This window comes from Tupaia chinensis, unplaced genomic scaffold (genome assembly GCF_000334495.1).
Source record: "Tupaia chinensis unplaced genomic scaffold, TupChi_1.0 Scaffold000402_1, whole genome shotgun sequence".
Taxonomy (NCBI): Eukaryota; Metazoa; Chordata; class Mammalia; order Scandentia; family Tupaiidae; genus Tupaia; species Tupaia belangeri.
The window spans coordinates 2,191,794-2,200,539 of NW_006159904.1; the positions used below are offsets into that span (position 1 = coordinate 2,191,794).

The 8,746-nt window shown below is 33.5% G+C and overlaps 1 non-coding gene across 1 annotated transcript; it reads right to left on the reverse strand.

Annotated features, from left to right (window-relative positions):
• Window positions 1–6,882: 6,882 nt before the first annotated feature.
• Window positions 6,883–6,986, reverse strand: LOC114008838 (U6 spliceosomal RNA). The gene has a single exon (XR_003550341.1). It is a non-coding gene; the product is annotated as a U6 spliceosomal RNA (small nuclear RNA).
• Between the last annotated feature and the right edge of the window lie 1,760 nt (window positions 6,987–8,746).

Below are 8,746 nucleotides of genomic sequence, written 5' to 3' on the forward strand. Positions count from 1 at the left end.
TATATATATATATATATATAACTTGCATATACAAAATATATACATTTATATTTATATCTATACCTAAACCACACATTCATTTATATATTATTCATATGTATGTATATAACTCATATACATAACATATACATACATATCTATATCTACACACATTCATGTCTATTTCATATACATACACACACATACATAACTTATATATATATAACATATACATTTACATATTAAATTCTAGACTTTAAAATGCTGTCTGTACTTTAACCATAATGGATTACCTTAAGTTAATTCTGAGAGTCACTGCATTTATGTTCTGACTATTAAGATTATTAAGACTATGACTGACTATTAAGTTTGTAACTTAGTTACTACCTGGTTTAGTCTGCTGATTTTTTTCATCTAAATAGATAGAAGGAGATAGAGAGGGAAGTGTAATATACGATAGAGGATGTGGAATATTGCTAAAGTTTAAAACTTGATATTTCATAACCTTTAAACAAGAAGTAACATGAAACTAATATAGACACCTCATTTGGATTTGACCTAAACATCGACACCTGTGGAATTCCAGGAATCTAAAGCCAAAATTTCTGTAACTGTCCTTCTTTCCAGTTATGTACTCAGAGGATCACCTCCTGTTTGCAAAAAAAAAAAAAAAGTCTTTCATATGACTCTCCAGAAGTTACTTGGATATTCGTATTTACTCACTGATTATTCATCAGTTCCACATGAATCAAAACTGTGCCATATTGCCAAAGTCATATACTCCCTGACAACTTTTTAAACTATTAGTCATAGCTTCAGATATTTTAACATTAACAGTATTTTTGAAATAATTGAGAAAACTTAAAATGTGTTGCACAATCGTGTAGATAGAGCTGCTAATAGTTGATTCATAAGAATATAATTTGATTACAGGTAGATGCTCTGAAAACTACTTTCCTCAGCTTTTGCATAAATGGTGTATTTATAAATTAGTCATATTGGACTTTGCATTATATATTGACTATTAAAGGTTTACTTCTTCAGGAAGTACAAGCTCCTGAAAGTCATACTACTTGTTTAGTTTTATTCAGGAGGTAACACATATTAAAATTTTAAATACATTTGCATTGAACATATGATGTGCTTTTTATGTGCCCTAGGTATTTGTCATCTATTGACATACAGTAGATGAAGAGACAAGCATGACTCTGTCTCTTTGAAATTTCTAGTCTATTTGTTTAGAAAATAATTGTGAATGCTTATTTCATTTATTGTAAAAGATCATTGAGAGACTAGCATATGGCAAAAGTCATTGAACTCCCACTTAGTCAACAGCAGTTCAAGTCCCAGACCTGGTGGCTTAAAACTCATGCTAGATGCACGTGCATGTGTGCCCCAAATCCTGAGAGGTGACTGGAGGAGAAGAGATTATTGCGTGGCCATCCCCCCGGGGGTGACTTATCATTTTCTGTCTCTCTGTCTCTCTCTGTCTTTCTGGTGAGCATACGCACTCTTATAGCAAAAATCTTTAAAAAAAAAAAAGTCATTGAAATCTATTACAATTAAACATGCTACCTATAGTTGACTAATGTATGAACCTTTTCTAGGATTATTTACTAGATAACAAAATAATTTTATTTGCGATCCTCTTGAAGCTGATTTGATATTTGAAGTAAAGAACAATGTTAATGAGGCTAGAAGAAATGTGCTTTAGTTTTGATATTTTTGCTACAGTGCTCTGTGATGCTTAACTGAGAAGAGCTTAGTTTTTTTATCTGTGAAGTGAAAAAATTAGACAGATTCCAATATTCATTCTGGTTATTCAATTTTTTTTAATAAACATCTTCTGTTTTATTACAATTACTCCTCCTTTGTTTTTATTTATCTACTATTTACACTGGCTAGAAAAAAATACTTTTCAATCAACTTAAACCTCTCATTAGAAAAAGAAAACTCAAATGGATGTTGCTTATCAAAATATGAATAGGGGCTTAGGAACCTATGACAGGTGGCATTTTTTTTTCCAGAGAAATGAAATGCAGTTCATTCTTTCATTTACAAAAGGAAGTGGTGGTGTGCCACAGATACAAAGCCAACTTTCAAACTTTTGAAATTCATTCATTTCACAAGCCCCCACAAAGAAATATAGCAGCAGGCTGTGTCTATTCACCAACAAAGAGCGGGAAAATAAATGTGCATGTGACGGTGCACACACACACCGATTTGTTTTGTGCTGCCTCATGTACTCTGCTGCCATAAAGAGAATCTATCATTTCAAGAGATGAAAAGGAGAGAGAAGACAAGCGTGTTGTAAAGGGATCTTTAAATTGATCCCCAAATTTTATATATATATATATATATATATATATATATTTTTTTTTTTTTAATAAAAAAAAACAACCTCACCACTAAGCCACCGGGTCCGGGACAGGAACCGCAGTCAATTACATGGGAGTCCAGCGACATAGCCATTACACTAACTGCTGGTTCCCACCAAATTATATTTTTTTTAACTCAAGCTTTAAACAAAGCTATTTAAATTTACCCCCTCACTGTCCTCATGCACACTGATATAACACATATCCAATAATTATCGGCTGAAAACTCCCATTTTAAAGCTAACACACGGGAAAATATAGCTTTTGAATATTTGTCTCCAGCCTGAGTCTGGAGTTCATTAATAGTTCCAGGAACTCAAAGAAGAGGTATGAAAAATAAATAAATAAATAAACAAATAAACAAATAAATAAATAAATAAAACTTATTCAGAATATTCCCATTATCAGGGGAAAACACAAAGTTTACAATACCATAAAGAACTGAAACAAACAAACTTGTACAAACTTGAAGCCTTATTAACACTATTTATTTAAATAAACCTCACCCTTTTACCACTCTGCCTCCATTTAGGACTGCATAGGGATTTTCTGGGAGACATCTGCTGCAAACCAATGGGACTTTTTTTCTTTTTTTTTTAGGTTTTGAGATGCAATCTATTTTTTTTCTTTTTTTAAATAATTTTTTTCTATTTATTTATTCATTTTTTACATTCAATTGCTGTGTATCATTACAGTATGGCAAATGAATCTTCCCATCCAGAATGCACTGGTTATTCGTTCAAAGATATTACCATATATATTATGAACAACAGATAATTTTCCATTTTCGTGTCCCTTAAATGTTTTTCTTCTTTCTTTCTTTTCTCCTTGATTTCCTTCCTCTCACCCTCCTCGATGCGTTACCCTCCTCCCTCGCTGTCTTTGGAATGTATATCCAGTTGCTCTCCACGCCTTTCTACTGTCCACTCTCTCAGTTTCTGCCACAGAGTGCAGACATGTATATATTGACTGGGAACCTACAATGCCTCTTTTTCGTAGTCTGACTTGCTTCAATTAGTAGTTTCTCAAAAAAATAAAACTTGACCCTTTTAACTCACAATTAGTTCTATTTTTAGAAGGCTCACTGTTCGCTCAGTTAAAAAAAAATCATGTTAATGAGCCTGCCACACCGGAATTCAAGCAGTCATTTCTTCTTTATTACTATTATAGAAGTCTAAAACATCTATAATTGTTTGTGCTTAGCAGCATCCTACTTGATAGATCTTTGATATTGTTCTTAAAACTGGAAACACAATATTATAATTGAGCTAACAATAGTGCATTCTACTTTCAACAAGCACATATACTTTTGTTTTATTTATTTATTTAGGTTTTTGTATTGGGCACGTGCACTCGCCAGAGAGAAAGAGAGAGAGGGAAAGTGAGAAATCACCCCCCAGGGTGGATGGTCACGCCGCAATCCCTTCTCCTCCATTCTCCTCTCAGGATTTTGGGCATGCATTCACACATGCCCTGCATGATTTTCAAGCTACCACTCTGAGATTAACCACAGTCAGCACTGTGGCAATCCAGCACCTTAATCATCACACCACACCTGCTGGCCCCTTTTTGCCTGTAAGCAAAAGGTGATTGAAGAAATTTCAGTAACATTCTGTTGGATAACTGTAGTTTGTTTTCAGTTTCCCTTCCTCCCATCTTTTTTCTTGCCAGATGCGTGTACACACCAGAGAGAGAGTCAAAACATTCCCCCAATGGGTTGTGGTCATGCCACAATCTTTTTTCCTCCATTTCTCCATCTCATGGGTATTTTGGACACATATGCACATGCTCTTGGCATGTTTATCAAGCAGCTGGGACTGAGATTCAAACTGCATTGGCCATGTGGGATCCAGCTCCTGATGCACAGCACTTTAACTGCTGCACTACAAGGCTGATCCCCAGACTTTTTCTACCATGGAAGTCAAAATGCAAAAGGAGGAGGAAAAGGAGAAGGAGAAGAAGGAGGAGAAGGAGGAAGAGGAGGAGAAAGAGGAGAAGGAGGAGCAGGAGGAGAAGAAGGAGAAGGAGGAGAAGGAGAAGGAGGAGAAGAATGAGAAGAGAAGGAACTGCTGATAAAATAAAACAATAATATAATAATGAACCATCATTTAGTATGTAGTTCTGCAGGTGGCATATCAACTCTTGGCATGATACTGGACAACTTTATTAACACTCTAAATCTCAGTTTCTCTTTTTAAAAGAAAAGCAATAATTATCCCCTGGATCAAAATGAAGATGAGGTTGTGTTTTAAAAATAATAATTTCACAGGGCCTTCAGGTGGTGTGGTAGTTGGAGTGCCGGACTCCAATAATGCTGACTTCAGTTCAAATCTTGGACTTGGTGACTTGCTTTCTCACTTTCCTTCTCTTTCTCTTTCTTTCTCTGGTAAGAGCACATGTCCTACAGAAACTTTTAAAATAATAATATTGGAGCCAACAGATGGTGTAATGGTTACATCACTGGACTCCCATGGAATTGATCACAGTTCAAGTCCCATACCCAGTGGCATAAACTCACACCAGGCGCATATGCATGTGTGCTCAAAATCCTGAGAGGTGAACAGAGGAGAAGGGATTGTGGCATGGTCACTCCCCTTCGAGGGTGATTTCTTGCCTTCTGTCTCTATGTATCTCTCTGTCTTTCTGGCACTTGCCCAATAGCAAAAATCTTTCTCTCAAAAATATAAATAATGTTAATAAATACAATTAAATAAATAATTATTTAAAGAGAAAAAAGTATTTTGTAATAGAAAGACAATAAAGTGACAAAATCTATGGAAGTAAATTGCAACTTTAATTATGTTCAGTTAATAGGATTAGGAACAGGCTAACTCAAATCCAAGGCAACTTTGATTAACAAACTGTTAGTCTTATAAGACACTGTTAACTTTTGGCATACAGTTATTCTTTGTTATGTTCTCTTTTCTATATTTATTTTCAATTGATTTTCTCACTTTCTGCCATATTAATCTTGCTTTCTGATTTCAGCTGTGACTTTACTTCAGATTGTCTATAATATGACATTGCTTTTCCAGTTTTTCTCATGACTGTTGAGCTGCTGTCTTTACCTTTAATGTGTTCTGGTTAAATTCCCAAATACAACTATTCCCAAGCATATTTTACCAAAATATAACATTATTGATAACTTCTTAGGATTCTGAGTCACAAATTCACCTTTGCATCAATCAGCAGATGCCTGGGCGTGAGCAGGAGGAAAAAATGTGCATAGAATGAATGTTTCCACTGAATTCTCTGGCTGCCCGTTGAGTGGGAGCTATTGGTAGGATCTAGGATCAAACTTTCTTAGAATTTTATTCTTAGAAATTATTACTAGACAAATACTTCCACCAACAGTTATTGTGAAAAATACTTATTGAGAAAATAATTTAATTTCTTATAGAGGAGTTGGCAGATATATTAATGACTAAGTGTGAATTTAATAGTGAATATTATATCCCAGTGAATTTTACATTCCTTATTAATTGACAAAAGAAAACTTAAAGTGATTATTCCATGTATTTCTTTACTTATTTATAAGAAGCCTTAACTACAGCTTGGCACATATGATTTGTAGGTGTTATTCATTTCAGAGGAACTCTAAGAAATAATTACTTCTAGTTAGTTTGGAAATATATTTTTTATTTTGTGGGTGTTGGGTGAAAAGTTCTATAGATATCTGCCAGGTCCATTGGATTTATGGTATCATTTAGATCGTGTATTTCTTTGCTTATTTTTTTGTTCAGATGGTCTGTTCAGAGGAGTCAGTGGAGTATTGAGATCTCCAACAATTATTGAATTGCAGCCTGTCTCTCCCTTTAGATCTAGCAGCCTTTCTTTCACATAGTTGGGTGCTCCATTGCTGGTGCATAGATATTTATGAGTGTTATAGCTTCCGGGTGAATTAGCCCTTTTAGTTCTAAATGGTGTCCTTCTTCGTCTCTTCTTACAGTTTTTGCTTAAAGTCTATTTTGTCTATAGTATCTCAACTCCAACCTTTTTTTTTTTTTATTTCTATGAGCTTGAAATATTTTCTTACTGTCCTTCATTTTCGGTCTATGTTTTTCTTTATCAGTGAGATATGTTTTTTGGATGCAGAACAAAGAGGTCTTTTGTTTAGTCTATTCAGACAGTATGTGCTTTTTTAATTGGAGAATTTAATTCATTAACATTAAACGTTATCATTGGTATTTGCATGAGACTTATCCCTGTCAATTTGTTGGCCATTTTCTTAGTTGTTTTTGTTCTCTTATTTCTGTTTGTCTTTATAATTTTCCTGGTTCAGTACTCCCTGGAGTACTGCTTGAAGAGCTGGTCTAGTGTTGGTGAATTCTTTCAGTTTTTGTTTATCTGAGAATGATTTTATTGGTTCTTCCCATATGAAGAAAAGTCTTTCTGGGTATAATATTCTTGGGGTTAATTTTTTTTCTGCTTTTTGAATATGTCTTTTTATTTTTCCTTCTTTGCATTGTTTCACTTGAGGTTTGATGTTAGCCTAATGAGGTAACACTTGTAAGTAACTTAACATAAAAATATGGAACTCTTCACAAATTTGGATTTATTATCCTTGCTCAGGGATCAAGTTAATCATCTCTGTTCCAATTTTAGTATATGTGCTGCCAAAGGAAGCACTACATTTTTTTTACTATTCTTTCAGCAGAAAATTAATTCATCATTACAAGATAAATATACAAAGGATAACTCACAGAGGAAAAAAGCAATAGCATGTTTGTGTTGGTGAATGAACGTGTCTATATCTATAAATCAGGTAGCTTAGAGTTGAACTGCATCTTGGAGACGGTGGTAGAAACTCTCTATAGTTGTCTGCACTTGGGAAATGCTGATTTTATAACTTTATAGTGCTGAGAGTCTGCCCCTCAAAACTACTGATAATCTGACAATATTTTGTACTTTCCTCACCCTACCCTACAGAACTACTGAGAGCCTGACAATTTTCTGTGAAATGTTTGTAAATGACTACACCCTCATTCTCTTCTACTCACTAATCAGTCAGTAAACATGCAATACATCATACAAGAGAAAATCTACTTAGCCTTTTCATAAGTTTATTTTCAGTTTATTGAAGGAAACCTGTTCCGAAGCCTGGAAGATCTCTCCTTTCCTCTTATTTAAGTGCATGACATTAGGAGAACTATTTTATCCATTTGAGGTTTAGAATTGTTTTTTAATCTCATAAATAATAGTCTCTGATTTATAGGACTTTTATGAAAAACAAAGAAATAAATGTCTAAAGTTACCAGCCTTCAGTAGTTTCCTTCCTTATACTTTCCAAGTATTTTTCAAAGAAGGGAATGAAAAGTGTTCTCAGAAGGCATCAGCACAATCCATAACTGTTTCAGTCACGGCTTTCTGTTTTTGACAGTTATGATGCTAAAACAGAAGTGATTCTAATATCCACTTAAAATATTTCATCATAAATGTTTCCAACATATTTTGTTTAGCTAGAATATCAATGAGAATGAATTGGACAATAGTATTTTAGATAATCATTTTTATAGATTTTGTATTTATCTTAGTGAATTTATGGCAACAATGGTCAATATATAGAGAGAAATGGAAACAGAGATCAAAAGAAATCAAAAACACTAACAGAAATAAAGAATAGCTTTGATAGAATAATTGCTAGACAAGACACAGCTAAAGGGAAAAAAACAATAAATTTGTAGCTATGTCAGTGAAAATATGCAGTACTATAATGCAACATAAAAAAAAGAGTGAAAAAACAGAACAGAATCTCCAAAATTTATGGAACAATTATAAAAGTTATAAGGATACATAATGAAAATACAGGAAGTAGAAAAAAAAGAAAGAAATAGAAAAAGAAGTATTTGAAGTAGTAATAATTGAGAATTTAACAGAATTAATAACAAATAGCTTCTACATATTCAGTAAGCTTAGACAGGATTACCAAATAATCTATACCTAAGCATGTTTGTTCAAAGCACAGAAAATTAAAGACAAAGATAGAATACTGAAATAATCTTGAAAAAAGCACTTCAATAACAGAAGAGGAAGTTTAAGAATTATTCTTCAGGGGCCAATAGGTAGCATGGTGATTAAGATGCTGAACTTCCACATGGCTAACTGTGGTTCAAGTTTCAGATCTGGCAGCTAGCTGTCTCAGTTTGTCTCTCTCTTATTCTCTGTCTCTCGCTGATGAGCCCGTGTACCCTATAGCGAATTAAAAAAAACAATAATTATAATAAATAAAATTAAATAAACCATTTTAAAAAGGAATTACTCTTCAGATTTCTCTTTAGAAAATACACAAGCAAAAAGAGTAAATTAAAATATTTAAGGTTGAAGGGAAAAAAATCCCTAAAGTATTATATTCAGCAAGATTATTCCTCCAAAGTGAAGGAGAAATGAAT